The following is a 27,274-nucleotide window of genomic DNA, read 5'->3' as shown; positions in this document are numbered from 1 at the left end:
GGTGCAATTTCTGTGCTTCATCGTCAATAAGAAGGTCAGAGGGATACAGTAGACCTGAAGTGAAGCATCGGAATCTATAACTAGTGTCACAGGAATGTTTCAAAACATAGACAGTAAGAAGATACAGTCTTCTTGTACTTAAGTCGGCATTGTGCCTTTTGTATTTAATTCCGATGCAATTTCTTTGTTTCATCGTCAATAAGACGGTCCAAGGGATACAGTAAACCTGAAGTGAAGCATCGGAATCTATAACTAGTGTCACAGAAATGGTACAAAACATAGTCAGTAAGAATAGTCGGTCTTCATGTACTTAAGTCAGTATTGTGCCCTTTGTATTTAATTCCGGTGCAATTTCTGTGTTTCATCGTCAATAAGAAGGTCCAAGGGATACAGTAAACCTGGAGTGATGCATCGGAATCTATAACTAGTGTCACAGGAATGGTTCAAAACATAGACAGTAAGACGATACAGTCTTGTTGTACTTAAGTCGGCATTGTGCCTTTTGTATTTAATTCCGATGCAATTTCTGTGTTTCATCGTCAATAAGAAGGTCCAAGGGATACAGTAAACCAGAAGTGAAGCATCGAAATCTATAACTAGTGTCACAGGAATGGTTCAAAACATAGTCAGTAAGAAGAATCGGTCTTCATGTACTTAAGTCGGCATTGTGCCTTTGTATTTAATTCCGATGCAATTTCTGTGTTTCATCGTCAATAAGAAGGTCCAAGGGATTCAGTAAACCTGAAGTGAAGCATCGGAATCTATAACTAGTGTCACAGGAATGGTTCAAAACATAGTTAGTAATAAGAGTCAGTCTTCATGTACTTAAGTCGTTATTGTGCCTTTGTGTTTCATTCCGGTGCAGTTTCTGTGTTTCATCGTCAATAAGAAGGTCCAAGGGGTACAGTAAACCTGGAGTGAAGCATCGGAATCTATAACTAGTGTCACAGGAATGGTTCAAAACGTAGACAGTAAGAAGAGTCAGTCTTCTTGTACTTAAGTCGGCATTGTGCCTTTTGTATTTAATTCCGATGCAATTTCTGTGTCTCATCGTCAATAAGAAGGACCAAGGGATACAGTAAACCTGAAGTGGAGCATCGGAATCTATAACTACTGTCACAGGAATGGTTCAAAACATAGACAGTATGAAGAGTCAGTCTTTTTGTACTTAAGGCAGCATTGTGCCATTTTCAATTTAATTCCGATGCAATTTCTGTGTTTCATCGTCAATAATAAGGTCAGAGGAATACAGTAAACCTGAAGTGAAGCATCGGAACCTATAACTAGTGACACAGGAATGGTTCAAAACATAGTCAGTAAGAAGAGTCAGACTTCATGTAGTTAAGTCGTTATTGTGCCTTTGTATTTCATTCCGGTGCAATTTCTGTGTTTCATCGTCAATAAGAAGGTCCAAGGGATACAGTAATCCTGGAGTGAAGCATCGGAATCTATAACTAGTGTCACAGGAATGGTTCAAAACATAGTCAGTAAGAAGAGTCGGTCTTCATGTACTTAAATTGGCATTGTGCCCTTGTATTTAATTCCGATGCAATTTCTGTGTTTCATCGTCAATAAGAAGGTCCGAAAGATACAGTAAACCTGGAGTGAGGCATCGGCATCTATAACTAGTGTCACAGGAAAGGTTCAAAACACAGACAGTACTTAAATCGGCATTGTGCCTTTTGTATTTAATTCCGAAGCAATTTCTGTGTTTCATCGTCAATAAGAAGGTCCAAGGGATACAGTAAACCTGAAGTGAAGCATAGGAATCTATAACTAGTGTCACAGGAATGGTTCAAATCATAGTCAGTAAGAAGAGTCGGTCTTCATGTACTTAAGTCGGCATTGTGCATTTGTATTTAATTCCGACGCAATTTCTGTGTTTCATCGTCAATAAGAAGGTCCAAGGGATACAGTAAACCTGTAGTGAAGCGTTGGAATCTATAACTAGTGTCACAGGAATGGTTTAAAACATAGTCAGTAAGAAGAGTCAGTCTTCATGTACTTAAGTCGTTATTGTGCCTTTGTATTTCATTCCGGTGCAGTTTCTGTGTTTCATCGTCAATAAGAAGGTCCAAGGGGTACAGTAAACCTGGAGTGAAGCATCAGAATCTATAACTAGTGTCACAGGAATGCTTCAAAACATAGACAGTAAGAAGACACAGTCTTCTTGTGCTTAAGTCGACATTGTACCTATTGTATTTAATTCCGATGCAATTTCTGTGTTTCATCGTCAATAAGAAGGTCCAAGGGATACAGTAAACCTGAAGTGAAGCATCGGAATCTAAAACTAGTGTCACAGAAATGGTTCAAAACATAGACAGGAAGAAGAGTCAGTCTTCTTGTACTTGAGTCGGCATTGTGCCTTTTGTATTTAATTCCGATGTAATTTCTGTGTTTCATCGTCAATAAGAAGGTCCAAATGATACAGTAAACCTGAATTGAAGCATCGGAATCTAAAACTAGTGTCACAGGATTGGTTCAAAACATAGACAGGCAGAAGATACAGTCTTCTTGTACTTAAGTCGGCATTGTGCCTTTTGTATTTAATTCCGATGCAATTTCTGTGTTTCATCGTCAATAAGAAGGTCAGAGGAATACAGTAAACCTGAAGTAAAGCATCGGAATCTATAACTAGTGTCACAGGAATGGTTCAAAACATAGACAGTAAGAAGATACAGTCTTCTTGTACTTAAGTCGACATTGTACGTATTGTATTTAATTCCGATGCAATTTCTGTGTTTCATCGTCAATAAGAAGGTCCAAGGGATACAGTAACCCTGAAGTGAAGCATCGGAATCTATAACTAGTGTCACAGGATGGTTCAAAACATAGGCAGTAAGAAGAGTCAGTCTTCTTGTACTTAAGTCGGCATTGTGCCTTTTGTATTTAATTCCGATGCAATTTCTGTGTTTCATCGTCAATACGAAGGTCAGAAGGATACAGTAAACCTTAAGTGAAGCATCGGAATCTATAACTAGTGTCACAGGAGTGGTTCAAAACATAGTCAGTAAGAAGAGTCGTTCTTCATGTACTTAAGTCGGCATTGTGCCTTTTGTATTTAATTCCATTGCAATTTCTGTGTTTCATCGTCAATAAGAAGGCCAAAGGGATACAGTAAACGTGAAGTGAAGCATCGGAATCTATAACTAGTGTCACAGGAATGGTTCAAAGCATAGTCAGTAAGAAGAGTCAATCTTCTTTTACTTAAGGTGCCATTTTGCCTAATCCATTTAATTCCGATGCAATTTCAGTGTTTCATCGTCAATAAGAAGGTCCAAGGGATGCAGTTAACCTGGAGTGAAGCATCGGAATCAATAACTTGTGTCAATGGAATGGTTCAAAACATAGACAGTAAGAAGAGTCATTCTTCATGTACTTAAGTCTGCATTGTGCCTTTTGTATTTAATTCCGGTGCAATTTCTGTGCTTCATCGTCAATAAGAAGATCAGAGGGATACAGTAGACCTGAAGTGAAGCATCGGAATCTATAACTAGTGTCACAGGAATGTTTCAAAACATAGACAGTAAGAAGATACAGTCTTCTTGTACTTAAGTCGGCATTGTGCCTTTTGTATTTAATTCCGATGCAATTTCTTTGTTTCATCGTCAATAAGACGGTCCAAGGGATACAGTAAACCTGAAGTGAAGCATCGAAATCTATAACTAGTGTCACAGGAATGGTTCAAAACATAGTCAGTAAGAAGAATCGGTCTTCATGTACTTAAGTCGGCATTGTGCCTTTGTATTTAATTCCGATGCAATTTCTGTGTTTCATCGTCAATAAGAAGGTCCAAGGGATACAGTAAACCTGAAGTGAAGCATCGGAATCTATAACTAGTGTCACAGGAATGGTTCAAAACATAGTTAGTAATAAGAGTCAGTCTTCATGTACTTAGGTCGTTATTGTGCCTTTGTGTTTCATTCCGGTGCAGTTTCTGTGTTTCATCGTCAATAAGAAGGTCCAAGGGGTACAGTAAACCTGGAGTGAAGCATCGGAATCTATAACTAGTGTCACAGGAATGGTTCAAAACGTAGACAGTAAGAAGAGTCAGTCTTCTTGTACTTAAGTCGGCATTGTGCCTTTTGTATTTAATTCCGATGCAATTTCTGTGTCTCATCGTCAATAAGAAGGTCCAAGGGATACAGTAAACCTGAAGTGGAGCATCGGAATCTATAACTACTGTCACAGGAATGGTTCAAAACATAGACAGTATGAAGAGTCAGTCTTTTTGTACTTAAGGCAGCATTGTGCCATTTTCAATTTAATTCCGATGCAATTTCTGTGTTTCATCGTCAATAATAAGGTCAGAGGAATACAGTAAACCTGAAGTGAAGCATCGGAACCTATAACTAGTGTCACAGGAATGGTTCAAAACATAGTCAGTAAGAAGAGTCAGACTTCATGTAGTTAAGTCGTTATTGTGCCTTTGTATTTCATTCCGGTGCAATTTCTGTGTTTCATCGTCAATAAGAAGGTCCAAGGGATACAGTAATCCTGGAGTGAAGCATCGGAATCTATAACTAGTGTCACAGGAATGGTTCAAAACATAGTCAGTAAGAAGAGTCGGTCTTCATGTACTTAAATTGGCATTGTGCCCTTGTATTTAATTCCGATGCAATTTCTGTGTTTCATCGTCAATAAGAAGGTCCGAAAGATACAGTAAACCTGGAGTGAGGCATCGGCATCTATAACTAGTGTCACAGGAAAGGTTCAAAACACAGACAGTACTTTAATCGGCATTGTGCCTTTTGTATTTAATTCCGAAGCAATTTCTGTGTTTCATCGTCAATAAGAAGGTCCAAGGGATACAGTAAACCTGAAGTGAAGCATAGGAATCTATAACTAGTGTCACAGGAATGGTTCAAATCATAGTCAGTAAGAAGAGTCGGTCTTCATGTACTTAAGTCGGCATTGTGCATTTGTATTTAATTCCGACGCAATTTCTGTGTTTCATCGTCAATAAGAAGGTCCAAGGGATACAGTAAACCTGTAGTGAAGCGTTGGAATCTATAACTAGTGTCACAGGAATGGTTTAAAACATAGTCAGTAAGAAGAGTCAGTCTTCATGTACTTAAGTCGTTATTGTGCCTTTGTATTTCATTCCGGTGCAGTTTCTGTGTTTCATCGTCAATAAGAAGGTCCAAGGGGTACAGTAAACCTGGAGTGAAGCATCAGAATCTATAACTAGTGTCACAGGAATGCTTCAAAACATAGACAGTAAGAAGACACAGTCCTCTTGTGCTTAAGTCGACATTGTACCTATTGTATTTAATTCCGATGCAATTTCTGTGTTTCATCGTCAATAAGAAGGTCCAAGGGATACAGTAAACCTGAAGTGAAGCATCGGAATCTAAAACTAGTGTCACAGAAATAGTTCAAAACATAGACAGGAAGAAGAGTCAGTCTTCTTGTACTTGAGTCGGCATTGTGCCTTTTGTATTTAATTCCGATGTAATTTCTGTGTTTCATCGTCAATAAGAAGGTCCAAATGATACAGTAAACCTGAATTGAAGCATCGGAATCTAAAACTAGTGTCACAGGATTGGTTCAAAACATAGACAGGCAGAAGATACAGTCTTCTTGTACTTAAGTCGGCATTGTGCCTTTTGTATTTAATTCCGATGCAATTTCTGTGTTTCATCGTCAATAAGAAGGTCAGAGGAATACAGTAAACCTGAAGTAAAGCATCGGAATCTATAACTAGTGTCACAGGAATGGTTCAAAACATAGACAGTAAGAAGATACAGTCTTCTTGTACTTATGTCGACATTGTACCTATTGTATTTAATTCCGATGCAATTTCTGTGTGTCATCGTCAATAAGAAGGTCCAAGGGATACAGTAACCCTGAAGTGAAGCATCGGAATCTATAACTAGTGTCACAGGATGGTTCAAAACATAGGCAGTAAGAAGAGTCAGTCTTCTTGTACTTAAGTCGGCATTGTGCCTTTTGTATTTAATTCCGATGCAATTTCTGTGTTTCATCGTCAATACGAAGGTCAGAAGGATACAGTAAACCTTAAGTGAAGCATCGGAATCTATAACTAGTGTCACAGGAGTGGTTCAAAACATAGTCAGTAAGAAGAGTCGTTCTTCATGTACTTAAGTCGGCATTGTGCCTTTTGTATTTAATTCCATTGCAATTTCTGTGTTTCATCGTCAATAAGAAGGCCAAAGGGATACAGTAAACGTGAAGTGAAGCATCGGAATCTATAACTAGTGTCACAGGAATGGTTCAAAGCATAGTCAGTAAGAAGAGTCAATCTTCTTTTACTTAAGGTGCCATTTTGCCTAATCCATTTAATTCCGATGCAATTTCAGTGTTTCATCGTCAATAAGAAGGTCCAAGGGATGCAGTTAACCTGGAGTGAAGCATCGGAATCAATAACTTGTGTCAATGGAATGGTTCAAAACATAGACAGTAAGAAGAGTCATTCTTCATGTACTTAAGTCTGCATTGTGCCTTTTGTATTTAATTCCGGTGCAATTTCTGTGCTTCATCGTCAATAAGAAGGTCAGAGGGATACAGTAGACCTGAAGTGAAGCATCGGAATCTATAACTAGTGTCACAGGAATGTTTCAAAACATAGACAGTAAGAAGATACAGTCTTCTTGTACTTAAGTCGGCATTGTGCCTTTTGTATTTAATTCCGATGCAATTTCTTTGTTTCATCGTCAATAAGACGGTCCAAGGGATACAGTAAACCTGAAGTGAAGCATCGGAATCTATAACTAGTGTCACAGAAATGGTACAAAACATAGTCAGTAAGAATAGTCGGTCTTCATGTACTTAAGTCAGTATTGTGCCCTTTGTATTTAATTCCGGTGCAATTTCTGTGTTTCATCGTCAATAAGAAGGTCCAAGGGATACAGTAAACCTGGAGTGATGCATCGGAATCTATAACTAGTGTCACAGGAATGGTTCAAAACATAGACAGTAAGACGATACAGTCTTGTTGTACTTAAGTCGGCATTGTGCCTTTTGTATTTAATTCCGATGCAATTTCTGTGTTTCATCGTCAATAAGAAGGTCCAAGGGATACAGTAACCCTGAAGTGAAGCATCGGAATCTATAACTAGTGTCACAGGATGGTTCAAAACATAGTCAGTAAGAAGAGTCAGTCTTCTTGTACTTAAGTCGGCATTGTGCCTTTTGTATTTAATTCCGATGCAATTTCTGTGTTTCATCGTCAATAAGAAGGTCAGAGGGATACAGTAAACCTTAAGTGAAGCATCGGAATCTTAAACTAGTGTCACAGGAGTGGTTCAAAGCATAGTCAGTAAGAACAGTCGTTCTTCATGTACTTAAGTCGGCATTGTGCCTTTTGTATTTAATTCCATTGCAATTTCTGTGTTTCATCGACATTAAGAAGGCCAAAGGGATACAGTAAACATGAAGTGAAGCATCGGAATCTATAACTAGTGTCACAGGAATGGTTCAAAGCATAGTCAGTAAGAAGAGTCAATCTTCTTTTACTTAAGTTGCCATTTTGCCTAATCCATTTAATTCCGATGCAATTTCAGTGTTTCATCGTCAATAAGAAGGTCCAAGGGATGCAGTAAACCTGGAGTGAAGCGTCGGAATCAATAACTTGTGTCAATGGAATGGTTCAAAACATAGACAGTAAGAAGAGTCATTCTTCATGTACTTAAGTCTGCATTGTTCCTTTTGTATTTAATTCCGGTGCAATTTCTGTGCTTCATCGTCAATAAGAAGGTCAGAGGGATACAGTAGACCTGAAGTGAAGCATCGGAATCTATAACTAGTGTCACAGGAATGGTTCAAAACATAGACAGTAAGAAGATACAGTCTTCTTGTACTTAAGTCGGCATTGTGCCTTTTGTATTTAATTCCGATGCAATTTCTGTGTTTCATCGTCAATAAGACGGTCCAAGGGATACAGTAAACCTGAAGTGAAGCATCGAAATCTATAACTAGTGTCACAGAAATGGTACAAAACATAGTCAGTAAGAAGAGTCGGTCTTCATGTACTTAAGTCAGTATTGTGCCCTTTGTATTTAATTCCGGTGCAATTTCTGTGTTTCATCGTCAATAAGAAGGTCCAAGGGATACAGTAAACGTGGAGTGATGCATCGGAATCTATAACTAGTGTCACAGGAATGTTTCAAAACATAGACAGTAAGACGATACAGTCTTGTTGTACTTAAGTCGGCATTGTGCCTTTTGTATTTAATTCCGATGCAATTTCTGTGTTTCATCGTCAATAAGAAGGTCCAAGGGATACAGTAAACCTGAAGTGAAGCAACGGAATCTACGACTAGTTTCACAGGAATGGTTCAAAACATAGACAGTAAGAAGAGTCAGTTTTCTTGTACTTAAGTCGGCATTGTGTCCTTTGTATTTAATTCCGATGCAATTTCTGTGTTTCATCGTCTATAAGAAGGTCAGAGGATTACAGTAAACATGAAGTGAAGCATCGGAATCTATAAATAGTGTCACAAGAATGGTTCAAAACTCAGACAGGAAGAAGAGTCAATCTTCTTGCACTTGAGGCGGCATTGTGAATTTTGTATTAAATTCCGATGCAATTTCTGTGTTTCATCATCAATAAGTAGGTCCTAGGGATATAGTAAACCTGAAGTCAAGTATCGGATTCTATAACTAGTGTCACAGGAATAGTTCAAATCATAGACAATAAGAAGAGTCAGTCTTCTTGTACTTAAGTCTGCATTGTGACTTTTCTATTTAATTCCGATGCAATTTCTGTGTTACATCGACATTAAGAACGTCAGAGGGATACAGTAAACCTGAAGTGAAGCATCGGAATGTATAACTAGTGTCCCAGGAATGGTTGAAAACATAGTCAGTAACAAGAGACAGTCTTTTTGTACGTAAGTCAGCATTGCGCCTTTTGTATTTAATTCCGATGTAATTTCTGTGTTTCATCGTCAATAAGAAGGTCCAAATGATACAGTAAACCTGAAGTGAAGCATGGGAGTCTATCACTAGTGTCAATGGAAAGGTTCAAAACATAGACAGTAAGAAGAGTCAGTCTTCTTGTACTTAAGTCGGCATTGTACCTTTTGTATTTAATTCCGATGTAATTTCTGTGTTTCGTCGCCAATAAGAAGGTCCAAGGGATACAGTAGACCTGAAGTGAAGCATCGGAATCTATAACTAGTGTCACAGGAATGGTTGAAGACATAGGCAGTAAGAAGAGTCAGTCTTCTTGTACTTAAGTCGGCATTGTGCCTTTTGTATTTAATTCCAGTGCAATTCCTGTTTTTCATCGTCAATAAGAAGGTCGGTGGGATACAGTAAAACTGAAGTGAAGCATCGGAATCTATAACTAGTGTCACAGGAATGGTTCAAAACATATTCAGTAAGAAGAGACAGTCTTCTTGTCCTTATGTCGGCATTGTGCATTTTGTATTGAATTCCGATGCGATTTCTGTGTGTCATCGTCAATAAGAAGGTCCAAGGGATACAGTAAACCTGGTGTGAGGCATCAGAATCTATAACTAATGTCAATGGAACGGTTCAAATCATAGACAGTAAGAAGAGTCAGTCTTCTTGTACTTAAGCCAGCATTGTGCCTTTTGTATTTAATTCCGGTGCAATTTCTGTGTTTCATCGTCAATAAGAAGGTCAGAGGGATACACGAAACCTGAAGTGAAGCATCGGAATCTATAACTAGTGTCACAGGAATGGTTCAAAACATTGTCAGTAAGAAGAGTCGGTCTTCATGTACTTAAGTCGGCATTGTGCCTTTTGTATTTAATTCCGATGCAATTTCTGTGTTTCATCGTCAATAAGAAGGTAAAAGGGATGCAGTAAACATGGAGTGAAGCATCGGAATCTAGAACAAGTGTCAATGGAATGGTTGAAAACACAGATAGTAAGAAGAGTCAGCCTTCTTGTGCTTAAGTCGGCATTGTGCCTTTTGTATTTAATTCAGGTGCAATTTCTGTGTTTCATCGTCAATAAAAAGGTCAGAGGGATACAGTAAACCTGAAGTGCAGCATCGGAATGTATAACTAGTGTCACAGGAATGGTTCAAAACATAGACAGTACATATGTCGGCATTGTGCCTTTTGTATTTAATTCCGAAGCAATTTCTGTGTTTCATCGTCAATAAGAAGGTAGAAGGGATACAGTAAACTTGAAGTGAGGCATCGGTATCTATAACTTGTGTCACAGAAATGGTTCAAAACATAGTCAGTAAGAAGAGTCGGTCTTCATGTACTTAAGTCGGCATTGTGCATTTTGTATTTAATTCTGACGCAATTTCTGTGTTTCATCGTCAATGAGAAGGTCCAAGGGATACAGTAAACCTGAAGTGAAGCATCGGAATCTATAACAAGTGTCACAGGAATGGTTCAAAACATAGTCAGTAAGAAGAGTCACTCTTCATGTACTTAAGTCGGCATTTAGCCTAATCTATTTAATTCCGATGCAATTTCAGTGTTTCATCGTCAATAAGATGGTAAAAGGGACGCAGTAAACCTGGAGTGAAGCATCGGTATCTATAACTGTTGTCAATGGAATGGTTCAAAACATAGACAGTAAGAAGAGTCAGCCTTCTTGTACTTAAGTCGGCATTGTGCCTTTTGCATTTAATTCCGGTGCAATTTCTGTGTTTCATCGTCAATAAGATGGTCAGAGGGATACAGTAAACTTGAAGTGAAGCATCGCAATCTATAACTAGTGTCACAGGAATGGTTCAAAAGCATAGACAGTAAGAAGATACAGTCTTCTTGTACTTAAGTCGGCATTGTGCCTTTTGAATTTAATTCCGATGCGATTACAGTGTTTCATCGTCAATAAGAAGGTCCAAGGGATACAGTATACCTGAAGTGAAGCATTGGAATGTGTATCTAGCGTCACAGGAATGGTTCAAAACATAGTCAGTAAGAAGATACAGACATGTTGTACTTAAGTCGGCATTGTGAATTTTGTATTTAATTCCGATGCAATTTGTGTGTTTCATCGACAATAAGAAGGTCAAAGGGATACAGTAAACCTGAAGTGAAGCATCGGAATCTATAACTAGTGTCACAGGAATGGTTCAAAACATAGACAGTAAGGAGAGTCAGTCTTCTTGTACTTAGTTCGGCATTGTGCCTTTTGTATTTAATTCCGATGTAATTTCTGTGTTTCGTCGCCAATAAGAAGGTCCAAGGGATACAGTAGACCTGAAGTTAAGCATCGGAATCTATAACTAGTGTCACAGGAATGGTTCAAGACATAGACAGTAAGAAGAGTCAGTCTTCTTGTACTTAAGTCGGCATTGTGCCTTTTGTATTTAATTCCAGTGCAATTCCTGTTTTTCATCGTCAATAAGAAGGTCAGTGGGATACAGTAAAACTGAAGTGAAGCATCGGAATCTATAACTAGTGTCACAGGAATGGTTCAAAACATATTCAGTAAGAGGAGTCAGTCTTCTTGTCCTTAAGTCGGCATTGTGCATTTTGTATTTAATTCCGATGTGATTTCTGTGTTTCATCGTCAATAAGAAGGTCCAAGGGATACAGTAAACCTGGAGTGAAGCATCGGAATCTATAACTAGTGTCCCAGTAATGGTTAAAAGCCTAGACAGTAAGAAGAGTCAGTCTTCTTGTACTTAAGTCGGCATTGTGCATTTTCTACTTAATTCCGTTGCAATTTCTGTGTTTCATCGTCAATAAGAAGGTCCAAGGGATACAGTAAACCTGGTGTGAGGCATCGGAATCTATAACTAGTATCAATGGAGCGGTTCAAAACATAGACAGTAAGAATAGTCAGTCTTCTTGTACTTAAGCCAGCATTGTGCCTTTTGTATTTAATTCCGGTGCAATTTCTGTGTTTCATCGTCAATAAAAAGGTCAGAGGGAGTCAGTAAACCTGAAGTGAAGCATCGGAATCTATAACTAGTGTCACAGGAATGGTTGAAAACATGGACAGTACATAAGTCGGCATTGTGCCTTTTGTATTTAATTCCGAAGCAATTTCTGTGTTTCATCGTCAATAAGAAGGTAGAAGGGATACAGTAAACCTGAAGTGAGGCATCGGAATCTATAACTAGTGTCACAGAAATGGTTCAAAACATAGTCAGTAAGAAGAGTCGGTCTTCATGTACTTAAGTCGGCATTGTGCCTTTTGTATTTAATTCTGACGCAATTTCTGTGTTTCATCGTCAATGAGAAGGTCAGAGGGATACAGTAAACCTGAAGTGAAGCATCGGAATCTATAACTAGTGTAACAGGAATGGTTCAAACATAGACAGTAAGAGGAGTCAGTCTTCTTGTACTTAAGTCGGCATTTTGCCTAATCTATTTAATTCCGATGCAATTTCAGTGTTTCATCGTCAATAAGATGGTAAAAGGGACGCAGTAAACCTGGAGTGAAGCATCGGTATCTATAACTAGTGTCAATGGAATGGTTCAAAACATAGACAGTAAGAAGAGTCAGCCTTCTTGTACTTAAGTCGGCATTGTGCCTTTTGCATTTAATTCCGGTGCAATTTCTGTGTTTCATCGTCAATAAGAAGGTCAGAGGGATACAGTAAACCTGAAGTGAAGCATCGGAATCTATAACTAGTGTCACAGGAATGGTTCAAAACATAGTCAGTAAGAAGAGTCAGTCTTCTTGTCCTTAAGTCGGCATTGTGCCTTTTGCATTTAATTCCGATGCTATTTCTGTGTTTCATCGTCAATAAGAAGGTCCAAGGGATACAGTAAACCTGAAGTGTAGCATCGGAAACTATAACTAGTGTCACAGGAATGGTTCAAACATAGTCAGTAAGAAGAGTCGGTCTTCATGTACTTAAGTCAGCATTGTGCCTTTTGTATATAATTCCGGGGCAATTTCTGTGTTTCATCGTTAATAAGAAGGTCAGAGGGATAGAGTATTCATGAAGTGAAGCATCGGAATCTATAACTAGTGTCACAGGAATGGTTCAAAACATAGACAGTAAGAAGATACAGTCTTCTTGTACTTAAGTCGGCATTGTGCCTTTTGAATTTAATTCCGATGTAAGTTCTGTGTTTCATCGTCAATAAGAAGGTCCAAGGGATACAGTATACCTGAAGTGAAGCATCGGAATCGATAACTAGTTTCACACGAATGGTTCAAAACATAGTCAGTAAGAAGATACAGACTTGTTGTACTTACGTCGGCATTGTGCTTTTGTATTTAATTCCGATGCAATTTATGTGTTTCATCGACAATAAGAAGGCCCAAGGGATACAGGAAACCTGAAGTGAAGCATCGGAATCTATAACTAGTGTCACAGGAATGGTTCAAAACATAGACAGTAAGGAGAGTCAGTCTTCTTGTACTTAAGTCGGCATTGTGCCTTTTGTATTTAATTCCGATGCAATATCTGTGTTTCATCGTCAATAAGAAGGTCAGAGGAATACAGTGAACCTGAAGTGAAGCATCGGAATCTATAACTAGTGTCACAGGAATGGTTCAAAACATAAACAGGAAGAAGAGTCAGTCTTCTTGTACTTGAGTCTGCATTCTGCATTATGTATAAAATTCCGATGCAATTTCTGTGTTTCATCGTCAATAAGAAGGTCCTAGGGATACAGTAATCCTGAAGTCAAGCATCGGAATCTATAACTAGTGTCACAGGAATGGTTCAAAACATAGACAATAAGAAGATTCAGTCTTTTTGTACTGAAGTCGGCATTGTGCCATTTGTATTTAATTCCGATGTAGTTTCTGTGTTACATCGTCAATAAGAAGGTCCAAATGATACAGTAAACCTGAAGTGAAGCATCGGAATCTATAACTAGTATCAATGGAATGGTTCAAAACATAGACAGTAAGAGGAGTCAGTCCTCTTGTACTTAAGTCGGCATTGTGCGTTTTGTATTTAATTCCGGTGCAATTTCTGTGTTTCATCGTCAATAAGAAGGTGAGAGCGATACAGTAAACTTGAAGTGAAGCATCGAAATCTATAACTAGTGTCACAGGAATGGTTCAAAGCATAGTCAGTAAGAAGAGTCAGTCTTCATGTACTTAAGTCGGCATTGTGCCTTTTGTATTTAATTCCGATGCAATTTCTGTGTTTCATCGTCAATAAGAAGGTCCAAGGGATACAGTAAACCAGGAGTGTAGCATCGGAATCTATAACTAGTGTCAATGGAATGGTTCAAAACATAGACAGTAAGAAGAGTCTGTCTTCTTGTACTTAAGTCGGCATTGTGCCTTTTGTATTTAATTCCGGTGCAATTTCTGTGTTTCATCGTCAATAAGAAGGTCAGAGGGATACAATAAACCTGATGTGAAGCATCGGAATCTATAACTAGGGTAACAGGAATGGTTCAAAACATAGTCAGTAAGAAGAGTCAGTCTGCTTGTCCTTAAGTCGGCCTTGTGCCTTTTGTATTTAATTCCGATGCAATTTCTGTGTTTCATCGTCAATAAGAAGAACCAAGGGATACAGTAAACCTTACGTGAAGCATCGGAATCTATAACTAGTCACAGGAATGCTTCAAAAAATAGTCAGTAAGAGGAGTCGCTCTTCATGTACTTAAGTCAGCATTGTGCGTTTTGTAATTAATTCCGACGCAATTTCTGTGTTTCATCGTCATCAAGAAAGTCCAAGGGATACAGTAAACCTGAAGTGAAGCATCAGAATCTATAACTAGTGTCCCAGGAATGGTTCAAAGCATAGACAGTAAGAAGAGTCAGTCTTTTTGTACTTAAGTCGGCATTATTCCTTTTCTACTTAATTCCGATGCAATTTCTGTGTTTCATCGTCAATAAGAAGGTCCAAGGGATACAGTAAACCTGGTGTGAGCCATCGGAATCTATAACTAGTGTCACAGGAATGGTTCAAAACATAGTCAGTAAGAAGAGTCAGTCTTCATGTACTTAAGTTGGCATTGGGCCTTTTGTATTTAATTCCGATGCAATTTCTGTGTTAAATCGTCAATAAGAAGGTCCAAGGGGTACAGTAAACCTGAAGTGAAGCATCGGAATCTATAAATAGTGTCACAGGAATGGTTCACAACATAGTCAGTCAGAAGAGCGAGTCTTCTTGTACTTAAGTCGGCATTGTGCCTTTTCTGTTTAATTCCGATGCAATTTCAGTATCTCATCGTCAATAAGAAGGTACAAGGGATACAGTAAACCTGGAGTGAAGCATCGGAATCTATAACTAGTGTCAATGGGACGGTTCAAAACATAGACAGTAAGAAGAGTCAGTCTTCTTGTACTTAAGCCGGCATTGTGCCTCTTGTATTTAATTCCAGTGCAATTTCTGTGTTTCATCGTCAATAAGAAGGTCAGAGGGATACAAGAAACCTGAAGTGAAGCATCGGAGTCTATAACTAGTGTCACAGGACTGGTTCAAAACATAGTCAAAAAGAAGAGTGAGTCTTCTTGTATTTAAGTCGGCCTTGTGCCTTTTGTATTTAATTCCGATGTAATTTCTGTGTTTCATCGTCAATAAGAAGGTCCAAGGGATACAGTAATCCTGGAGAAAAGCATCGGAATCTATAACTAGTGTCACAGGAATGGTTCAAAACATAGACAGTACTTAAGTCGGCATTGTGCCTTTTGTATTTAATTCCGATGCAATTTCTGTGTTTCATCGTCAATAAGAATGTCCAAGGTATACAGTAAACCTGAAGTGAAGCATCGGAATCTATAACTAGTGTCACAGGATTGGTTCTAAACATAGTCAGTAAGAAGAGTCAGTTTTCTTGTACTTAAGTCGGCATTGTGCCTTTTCTATTTAATTCCGATGCAATTTCAGTGTTTCATCGTCAATAAGAAGGTCCAAGGGATACAGTAAACGTGGAGTGATGCATCGGAATCTATAACTAGTGTCACAGGAATGTTTCAAAACATAGACAGTAAGACGATACAGTCTTGTTGTACTTAAGTCGGCATTGTGCCTTTTGTATTTAATTCCGATGCAATTTCTGTGTTTCATCGTCAATAAGAAGGTCCAAGGGATACAGTAAACCTGAAGTGAAGCAACGGAATCTACGACTAGTTTCACAGGAATGGTTCAAAACATAGACAGTAAGAAGAGTCAGTTTTCTTGTACTTAAGTCGGCATTGTGTCCTTTGTATTTAATTCCGATGCAATTTCTGTGTTTCATCGTCTATAAGAAGGTCAGAGGATTACAGTAAACATGAAGTGAAGCATCGGAATCTATAAATAGTGTCACAAGAATGGTTCAAAACTCAGACAGGAAGAAGAGTCAATCTTCTTGCACTTGAGGCGGCATTGTGAATTTTGTATTAAATTCCGATGCAATTTCTGTGTTTCATCATCAATAAGTAGGTCCTAGGGATATAGTAAACCTGAAGTCAAGTATCGGATTCTATAACTAGTGTCACAGGAATAGTTCAAATCATAGACAATAAGAAGAGTCAGTCTTCTTGTACTTAAGTCTGCATTGTGACTTTTCTATTTAATTCCGATGCAATTTCTGTGTTACATCGACATTAAGAACGTCAGAGGGATACAGTAAACCTGAAGTGAAGCATCGGAATGTATAACTAGTGTCCCAGGAATGGTTGAAAACATAGTCAGTAACAAGAGACAGTCTTTTTGTACGTAAGTCAGCATTGCGCCTTTTGTATTTAATTCCGATGTAATTTCTGTGTTTCATCGTCAATAAGAAGGTCCAAATGATACAGTAAACCTGAAGTGAAGCATGGGAGTCTATCACTAGTGTCAATGGAAAGGTTCAAAACATAGACAGTAAGAAGAGTCAGTCTTCTTGTACTTAAGTCGGCATTGTACCTTTTGTATTTAATTCCGATGTAATTTCTGTGTTTCGTCGCCAATAAGAAGGTCCAAGGGATACAGTAGACCTGAAGTGAAGCATCGGAATCTATAACTAGTGTCACAGGAATGGTTCAAGACATAGGCAGTAAGAAGAGTCAGTCTTCTTGTACTTAAGTCGGCATTGTGCCTTTTGTATTTAATTCCAGTGCAATTCCTGTTTTTCATCGTCAATAAGAAGGTCGGTGGGATACAGTAAAACTGAAGTGAAGCATCGGAATCTATAACTAGTGTCACAGGAATGGTTCAAAACATATTCAGTAAGAAGAGACAGTCTTCTTGTCCTTATGTCGGCATTGTGCATTTTGTATTGAATTCCGATGCGATTTCTGTGTGTCATCGTCAATAAGAAGGTCCAAGGGATACAGTAAACCTGGTGTGAGGCATCAGAATCTATAACTAATGTCAATGGAACGGTTCAAATCATAGACAGTAAGAAGAGTCAGTCTTCTTGTACTTAAGCCAGCATTGTGCCTTTTGTATTTAATTCCGGTGCAATTTCTGTGTTTCATCGTCAATAAGAAGGTCAGAGGGATACACGAAACCTGAAGTGAAGCATCGGAATCTATAACTAGTGTCACAGGAATGGTTCAAAACATTGTCAGTAAGAAGAGTCGGTCTTCATGTACTTAAGTCGGCATTGTGCCTTTTGTATTTAATTCCGATGCAATTTCTGTGTTTCATCGTCAATAAGAAGGTAAAAGGGATGCAGTAAACATGGAGTGAAGCATCGGAATCTATAACAAGTGTCAATGGAATGGTTGAAAACACAGATAGTAAGAAGAGTCAGCCTTCTTGTGCTTAAGTCGGCATTGTGCCTTTTGTATTTAATTCAGGTGCAATTTCTGTGTTTCATCGTCAATAAAAAGGTCAGAGGGATACAGTAAACCTGAAGTGCAGCATCGGAATGTATAACTAGTGTCACAGGAATGGTTCAAAACATAGACAGTACATATGTCGGCATTGTGCCTTTTGTATTTAATTCCGAAGCAATTTCTGTGTTTCATCGTCAATAAGAAGGTAGAAGGGATACAGTAAACTTGAAGTGAGGCATCGGAATCTATAACTTGTGTCACAGAAATGGTTCAAAACATAGTCAGTAAGAAGAGTCGGTCTTCATGTACTTAAGTCGGCATTGTGCATTTTGTATTTAATTCTGACGCAATTTCTGTGTTTCATCGTCAATGAGAAGGTCCAAGGGATACAGTAAACCTGAAGTGAAGCATCGGAATCTATAACAAGTGTCACAGGAATGGTTCAAAACATAGTCAGTAAGAAGAGTCACTCTTCATGTACTTAAGTCGGCATTTAGCCTAATCTATTTAATTCCGATGCAATTTCAGTGTTTCATCGTCAATAAGATGGTAAAAGGGACGCAGTAAACCTGGAGTGAAGCATCGGTATCAATAACTGTTGTCAATGGAATGGTTCAAAACATAGACAGTAAGAAGAGTCAGCCTTCTTGTACTTAAGTCGGCATTGTGCCTTTTGCATTTAATTCCGGTGCAATTTCTGTGTTTCATCGTCAATAAGAAGGTCAGAGGGATACAGTAAACTTGAAGTGAAGCATCGCAATCTATAACTAGTGTCACAGGAATGGTTCAAAAGCATAGACAGTAAGAAGATACAGTCTTCTTGTACTTAAGTCGGCATTGTGCCTTTTGAATTTAATTCCGATGCGATTACAGTGTTTCATCGTCAATAAGAAGGTCCAAGGGATACAGTATACCTGAAGTGAAGCATTGGAATGTGTATCTAGCGTCACAGGAATGGTTCAAAACATAGTCAGTAAGAAGATACAGACATGTTGTACTTAAGTCGGCATTGTGAATTTTGTATTTAATTCCGATGCAATTTGTGTGTTTCATCGACAATAAGAAGGTCAAAGGGATACAGTAAACCTGAAGTGAAGCATCGGAATCTATAACTAGTGTCACAGGAATGGTTCAAAACATAGACAGTAAGGAGAGTCAGTCTTCTTGTACTTAGTTCGGCATTGTGCCTTTTGTATTTAATTCCGATGTAATTTCTGTGTTTCGTCGCCAATAAGAAGGTCCAAGGGATACAGTAGACCTGAAGTTAAGCATCGGAATCTATAACTAGTGTCACAGGAATGGTTCAAGACATAGACAGTAAGAAGAGTCAGTCTTCTTGTACTTAAGTCGGCATTGTGCCTTTTGTATTTAATTCCAGTGCAATTCCTGTTTTTCATCGTCAATAAGAAGGTCAGTGGGATACAGTAAAACTGAAGTGAAGCATCGGAATCTATAACTAGTGTCACAGGAATGGTTCAAAACATATTCAGTAAGAGGAGTCAGTCTTCTTGTCCTTAAGTCGGCATTGTGCATTTTGTATTTAATTCCGATGTGATTTCTGTGTTTCATCGTCAATAAGAAGGTCCAAGGGATACAGTAAACCTGGAGTGAAGCATCGGAATCTATAACTAGTGTCCCAGTAATGGTTAAAAGCCTAGACAGTAAGAAGAGTCAGTCTTCTTGTACTTAAGTCGGCATTGTGCATTTTCTACTTAATTCCGTTGCAATTTCTGTGTTTCATCGTCAATAAGAAGGTCCAAGGGATACAGTAAACCTGGTGTGAGGCATCGGAATCTATAACTAGTATCAATGGAGCGGTTCAAAACATAGACAGTAAGAATAGTCAGTCTTCTTGTACTTAAGCCAGCATTGTGCCTTTTGTATTTAATTCCGGTGCAATTTCTGTGTTTCATCGTCAATAAAAAGGTCAGAGGGAGTCAGTAAACCTGAAGTGAAGCATCGGAATCTATAACTAGTGTCACAGGAATGGTTGAAAACATGGACAGTACATAAGTCGGCATTGTGCCTTTTGTATTTAATTCCGAAGCAATTTCTGTGTTTCATCGTCAATAAGAAGGTAGAAGGGATACAGTAAACCTGAAGTGAGGCATCGGAATCTATAACTAGTGTCACAGAAATGGTTCAAAACATAGTCAGTAAGAAGAGTCGGTCTTCATGTACTTAAGTCGGCATTGTGCCTTTTGTATTTAATTCTGACGCAATTTCTGTGTTTCATCGTCAATGAGAAGGTCAGAGGGATACAGTAAACCTGAAGTGAAGCATCGGAATCTATAACTAGTGTAACAGGAATGGTTCAAACATAGACAGTAAGAGGAGTCAGTCTTCTTGTACTTAAGTCGGCATTTTGCCTAATCTATTTAATTCCGATGCAATTTCAGTGTTTCATCGTCAATAAGATGGTAAAAGGGACGCAGTAAACCTGGAGTGAAGCATCGGTATCTATAACTAGTGTCAATGGAATGGTTCAAAACATAGACAGTAAGAAGAGTCAGCCTTCTTGTACTTAAGTCGGCATTGTGCCTTTTGCATTTAATTCCGGTGCAATTTCTGTGTTTCATCGTCAATAAGAAGGTCAGAGGGATACAGTAAACCTGAAGTGAAGCATCGGAATCTATAACTAGTGTCACAGGAGTGGTTCAAAACATAGTCAGTAAGAAGAGTCAGTCTTCTTGTCCTTAAGTCGGCATTGTGCCTTTTGCATTTAATTCCGATGCTATTTCTGTGTTTCATCGTCAATAAGAAGGTCCAAGGGATACAGTAAACCTGAAGTGTAGCATCGGAAACTATAACTAGTGTCACAGGAATGGTTCAAACATAGTCAGTAAGAAGAGTCGGTCTTCATGTACTTAAGTCAGCATTGTGCCTTTTGTATATAATTCCGGGGCAATTTCTGTGTTTCATCGTTAATAAGAAGGTCAGAGGGATAGAGTATTCATGAAGTGAAGCATCGGAATCTATAACTAGTGTCACAGGAATGGTTCAAAACATAGACAGTAAGAAGATACAGTCTTCTTGTACTTAAGTCGGCATTGTGCCTTTTGAATTTAATTCCGATGTAAGTTCTGTGTTTCATCGTCAATAAGAAGGTCCAAGGGATACAGTATACCTGAAGTGAAGCATCGGAATCGATAACTAGTTTCACACGAATGGTTCAAAACATAGTCAGTAAGAAGATACAGACTTGTTGTACTTACGTCGGCATTGTGCTTTTGTATTTAATTCCGATGCAATCTATGTGTTTCATCGACAATAAGAAGGCCCAAGGGATACAGGAAACCTGAAGTGAAGCATCGGAATCTATAACTAGTGTCACAGGAATGGTTCAAAACATAGACAGTAAGGAGAGTCAGTCTTCTTGTACTTAAGTCGGCATTGTGCCTTTTGTATTTAATTCCGATGCAATATCTGTGTTTCATCGTCAATAAGAAGGTCAGAGGAATACAGTGAACCTGAAGTGAAGCATCGGAATCTATAACTAGTGTCACAGGAATGGTTCAAAACATAAACAGGAAGAAGAGTCAGTCTTCTTGTACTTGAGTCTGCATTCTGCATTATGTATAAAATTCCGATGCAATTTCTGTGTTTCATCGTCAATAAGAAGGTCCTAGGGATACAGTAATCCTGAAGTCAAGCATCGGAATCTATAACTAGTGTCACAGGAATGGTTCAAAACATAGACAATAAGAAGATTCAGTCTTTTTGTACTGAAGTCGGCATTGTGCCATTTGTATTTAATTCCGATGTAGTTTCTGTGTTACATCGTCAATAAGAAGGTCCAAATGATACAGTAAACCTGAAGTGAAGCATCGGAATCTATAACTAGTATCAATGGAATGGTTCAAAACATAGACAGTAAGAGGAGTCAGTCCTCTTGTACTTAAGTCGGCATTGTGCGTTTTGTATTTAATTCCGGTGCAATTTCTGTGTTTCATCGTCAATAAGAAGGTGAGAGCGATACAGTAAACTTGAAGTGAAGCATCGAAATCTATAACTAGTGTCACAGGAATGGTTCAAAGCATAGTCAGTAAGAAGAGTCAGTCTTCATGTACTTAAGTCGGCATTGTGCCTTTTGTATTTAATTCCGATGCAATTTCTGTGTTTCATCGTCAATAAGAAGGTCCAAGGGATACAGTAAACCAGGAGTGTAGCATCGGAATCTATAACTAGTGTCAATGGAATGGTTCAAAACATAGACAGTAAGAAGAGTCTGTCTTCTTGTACTTAAGTCGGCATTGTGCCTTTTGTATTTAATTCCGGTGCAATTTCTGTGTTTCATCGTCAATAAGAAGGTCAGAGGGATACAATAAACCTGATGTGAAGCATCGGAATCTATAACTAGGGTAACAGGAATGGTTCAAAACATAGTCAGTAAGAAGAGTCAGTCTGCTTGTCCTTAAGTCGGCCTTGTGCCTTTTGTATTTAATTCCGATGCAATTTCTGTGTTTCATCGTCAATAAGAAGAACCAAGGGATACAGTAAACCTTACGTGAAGCATCGGAATCTATAACTAGTCACAGGAATGCTTCAAAAAATAGTCAGTAAGAGGAGTCGCTCTTCATGTACTTAAGTCAGCATTGTGCGTTTTGTAATTAATTCCGACGCAATTTCTGTGTTTCATCGTCATCAAGAAAGTCCAAGGGATACAGTAAACCTGAAGTGAAGCATCAGAATCTATAACTAGTGTCCCAGGAATGGTTCAAAGCATAGACAGTAAGAAGAGTCAGTCTTTTTGTACTTAAGTCGGCATTATTCCTTTTCTACTTAATTCCGATGCAATTTCTGTGTTTCATCGTCAATAAGAAGGTCCAAGGGATACAGTAAACCTGGTGTGAGCCATCGGAATCTATAACTAGTGTCACAGGAATGGTTCAAAACATAGTCAGTAAGAAGAGTCAGTCTTCATGTACTTAAGTTGGCATTGGGCCTTTTGTATTTAATTCCGATGCAATTTCTGTGTTCCATCGTCAATAAGAAGGTCCAAGGGGTACAGTAAACCTGAAGTGAAGCATCGGAATCTATAAATAGTGTCACAGGAATGGTTCACAACATAGTCAGTCAGAAGAGCGAGTCTTCTTGTACTTAAGTCGGCATTGTGCCTTTTCTGTTTAATTCCGATGCAATTTCAGTATTTCATCGTCAATAAGAAGGTACAAGGGATACAGTAAACCTGGAGTGAAGCATCGGAATCTATAACTAGTGTCAATGGGACGGTTCAAAACATAGACAGTAAGAAGAGTCAGTCTTCTTGTACTTAAGCCGGCATTGTGCCTCTTGTATTTAATTCCAGTGCAATTTCTGTGTTTCATCGTCAATAAGAAGGTCAGAGGGATACAAGAAACCTGAAGTGAAGCATCGGAGTCTATAACTAGTGTCACAGGACTGGTTCAAAACATAGTCAAAAAGAAGAGTGAGTCTTCTTGTATTTAAGTCGGCCTTGTGCCTTTTGTATTTAATTCCGATGTAATTTCTGTGTTTCATCGTCAATAAGAAGGTCCAAGGGATACAGTAATCCTGGAGAAAAGCATCGGAATCTATAACTAGTGTCACAGGAATGGTTCAAAACATAGACAGTACTTAAGTCGGCATTGTGCCTTTTGTATTTAATTCCGATGCAATTTCTGTGTTTCATCGTCAATAAGAATGTCCAAGGTATACAGTAAACCTGAAGTGAAGCATCGGAATCTATAACTAGTGTCACAGGATTGGTTCTAAACATAGTCAGTAAGAAGAGTCAGTTTTCTTGTACTTAAGTCGGCATTGTGCCTTTTCTATTTAATTCCGATGCAATTTCAGTGTTTCATCGTCAATAAGAAGGTCCAAGGGATACAGTAAACCAGGAGTGTAGCATCGGAATCTATAACTAGTGTCAATGGAATGGTTCAAAACATAGACAGTAAGAAGAGTCTGTCTTCTTGTACTTAAGTCGGCATTGTGCCTTTTGTATTTAATTCCGGTGCAATTTCTGTGTTTCATCGTCAATAAGAAGGTCAGAGGGATACAATAAACCTGATGTGAAGCATCGGAATCTATAACTAGGGTAACAGGAATGGATCAAAACATAGTCAGTAAGAAGAGTCAGTCTGCTTGTCCTTAAGTCGGCCTTGTGCCTTTTGTATTTAATTCCGATGCAATTTCTGTGTTTCATCGTCAATAAGAAGAACCAAGGGATACAGTAAACCTTACGTGAAGCATCGGAATCTATAACTAGTCACAGGAATGCTTCAAAAAATAGTCAGTAAGAGGAGTCGCTCTTCATGTACTTAAGTCAGCATTGTGCGTTTTGTAATTAATTCCGACGCAATTTCTGTGTTTCATCGTCATCAAGAAAGTCCAAGGGATACAGTAAACCTGAAGTGAAGCATCAGAATCTATAACTAGTGTCCCAGGAATGGTTCAAAGCATAGACAGTAAGAAGAGTCAGTCTTTTTGTACTTAAGTCGGCATTATTCCTTTTCTACTTAATTCCGATGCAATTTCTGTGTTTCATCGTCAATAAGAAGGTAGAAGGGATACAGTAAACCTGAAGTGAGGCATCGGAATCTATAACTAGTGTCACACAAATGGTTCAAAACATAGTCAGTAAGAAGAGTCGGTCTTCATGTACTTAAGTCGGCATTGTGCCTTTTGTATTTAATTCTGACGCAATTTCTGTGTTTCATCGTCAATGAGAAGGTCAGAGGGATACAGTAAACCTGAAGTGAAGCATCGGAATCTATAACTAGTGTAACAGGAATGGTTCAAACATAGACAGTAAGAGGAGTCAGTCTTCTTGTACTTAAGTCGGCATTTTGCCTAATCTATTTAATTCCGATGCAATTTCAGTGTTTCATCGTCAATAAGATGGTAAAAGGGACGCAGTAAACCTGGAGTGTAGCATCGGTATCTATAACTAGTGTCAATGGAATGGTTCAAAACATAGACAGTAAGAAGAGTCAGCCTTCTTGTACTTAAGTCGGCATTGTGCCTTTTGCATTTAATTCCGGTGCAATTTCTGTGTTTCATCGTCAATAAGAAGGTCAGAGGGATACAGTAAACCTGAAGTGAAGCATCGGAATCTATAACTAGTGTCACAGGAATGGTTCAAAACATAGTCAGTAAGAAGAGTCAGTCTTCTTGTCCTTAAGTCGGCATTGTGCCTTTTGCATTTAATTCCGATGCTATTTCTGTGTTTCATCGTCAATAAGAAGGTCCAAGGGATACAGTAAACCTGAAGTGTAGCATCGGAAACTATAACTAGTGTCACAGGAATGGTTCAAACATAGTCAGTAAGAAGAGTCGGTCTTCATGTACTTAAGTCAGCATTGTGCCTTTTGTATATAATTCCGGGGCAATTTCTGTGTTTCATCGTTAATAAGAAGGTCAGAGGGATAGAGTATTCATGAAGTGAAGCATCGGAATCTATAACTAGTGTCACAGGAATGGTTCAAAACATAGACAGTAAGAAGATACAGTCTTCTTGTACTTAAGTCGGCACTGTGCCTTTTGAATTTAATTCCGATGTAAGTTCTGTGTTTCATCGTCAATAAGAAGGTCCAAGGGATACAGTATACCTGAAGTGAAGCATCGGAATCGATAACTAGTTTCACACGAATGGTTCAAAACATAGTCAGTAAGAAGATACAGACTTGTTGTACTTACGTCGGCATTGTGCTTTTGTATTTAATTCCGATGCAATTTATGTGTTTCATCGACAATAAGAAGGCCCAAGGGATACAGGAAACCTGAAGTGAAGCATCGGAATCTATAACTAGTGTCACAGGAATGGTTCAAAACATAGACAGTAAGGAGAGTCAGTCTTCTTGTACTTAAGTCGGCATTGTGCCTTTTGTATTTAATTCCGATGCAATATCTGTGTTTCATCGTCAATAAGAAGGTCAGAGGAATACAGTGAACCTGAAGTGAAGCATCGGAATCTATAACTAGTGTCACAGGAATGGTTCAAAACATAGACAGGAAGAAGAGTCAGTCTTCTTGTACTTGAGTCTGCATTCTGCATTATGTATAAAATTCCGATGCAATTTCTGTGTTTCATCGTCAATAAGAAGGTCCTAGGGATACAGTAATCCTGAAGTCAAGCATCGGAATCTATAACTAGTGTCACAGGAATGGTTCAAAACATAGACAATAAGAAGATTCAGTCTTTTTGTACTGAAGTCGGCATTGTGCCATTTGTATTTAATTCCGATGTAGTTTCTGTGTTACATCGTCAATAAGAAGGTCCAAATGATACAGTAAACCTGAAGTGAAGCATCGGAATCTATAACTAGTATCAATGGAATGGTTCAAAACATAGACAGTAAGAGGAGTCAGTCCTCTTGTACTTAAGTCGGCATTGTGCGTTTTGTATTTAATTCCGGTGCAATTTCTGTGTTTCATCGTCAATAAGAAGGTGAGAGCGATACAGTAAACTTGAAGTGAAGCATCGAAATCTATAACTAGTGTCACAGGAATGGTTCAAAGCATAGTCAGTAAGAAGAGTCAGTCTTCATGTACTTAAGTCGGCATTGTGCCTTTTGTATTTAATTCCGATGCAATTTCTGTGTTTCATCGTCAATAAGAAGGTCCAAGGTATACAGTAAACCTGAAGTGAAGCATCGGAATCTATAACTAGTGTCACAGGATTGGTTCTAAACATAGTCAGTAAGAAGAGTCAGTTTTCTTGTACTTAAGTCGGCATTGTGCCTTTTCTATTTAATTCCGATGCAATTTCAGTGTTTCATCGTCAATAAGAAGGTCCAAGGGATACAGTAAACCAGGAGTGTAGCATCGGAATCTATAACTAGTGTCAATGGAATGGTTCAAAACATAGACAGTAAGAAGAGTCTGTCTTCTTGTACTTAAGTCGGCATTGTGCCTTTTGTATTTAATTCCGGTGCAATTTCTGTGTTTCATCGTCAATAAGAAGGTCAGAGGGATACAATAAACCTGATGTGAAGCATCGGAATCTATAACTAGGGTAACAGGAATGGTTCAAAACATAGTCAGTAAGAAGAGTCAGTCTGCTTGTCCTTAAGTCGGCCTTGTGCCTTTTGTATTTAATTCCGATGCAATTTCTGTGTTTCATCGTCAATAAGAAGAACCAAGGGATACAGTAAACCTTACGTGAAGCATCGGAATCTATAACTAGTCACAGGAATGCTTCAAAAAATAGTCAGTAAGAGGAGTCGCTCTTCATGTACTTAAGTCAGCATTGTGCGTTTTGTAATTAATTCCGACGCAATTTCTGTGTTTCATCGTCATCAAGAAAGTCCAAGGGATACAGTAAACCTGAAGTGAAGCATCAGAATCTATAACTAGTGTCCCAGGAATGGTTCAAAGCATAGACAGTAAGAAGAGTCAGTCTTTTTGTACTTAAGTCGGCATTATTCCTTTTCTACTTAATTCCGATGCAATTTCTGTGTTTCATCGTCAATAAGAAGGTCCAAGGGATACAGTAATCCTGGTGTGAGCCATCGGAATCTATAACTAGTGTCACAGGAATGGTTCAAAACATAGTCAGTAAGAAGAGTCAGTCTTCATGTACTTAAGTTGGCATTGGGCCTTTTGTATTTAATTCCGATGCAATTTCTGTGTTCCATCGTCAATAAGAAGGTCCAAGGGATACAGTAAACCTGAAGTGAAGCATCGGAATCTATAAATAGTGTCACAGGAATGGTTCACAACATAGTCAGTCAGAAGA

The sequence above is a fragment of the Schistocerca americana genome, chromosome 4, assembly GCF_021461395.2.
Source record: "Schistocerca americana isolate TAMUIC-IGC-003095 chromosome 4, iqSchAmer2.1, whole genome shotgun sequence".
In the NCBI taxonomy this organism is placed as follows: Eukaryota; Metazoa; Arthropoda; class Insecta; order Orthoptera; family Acrididae; genus Schistocerca; species Schistocerca americana.
This window is presented reverse-complemented; position numbering follows the sequence as displayed.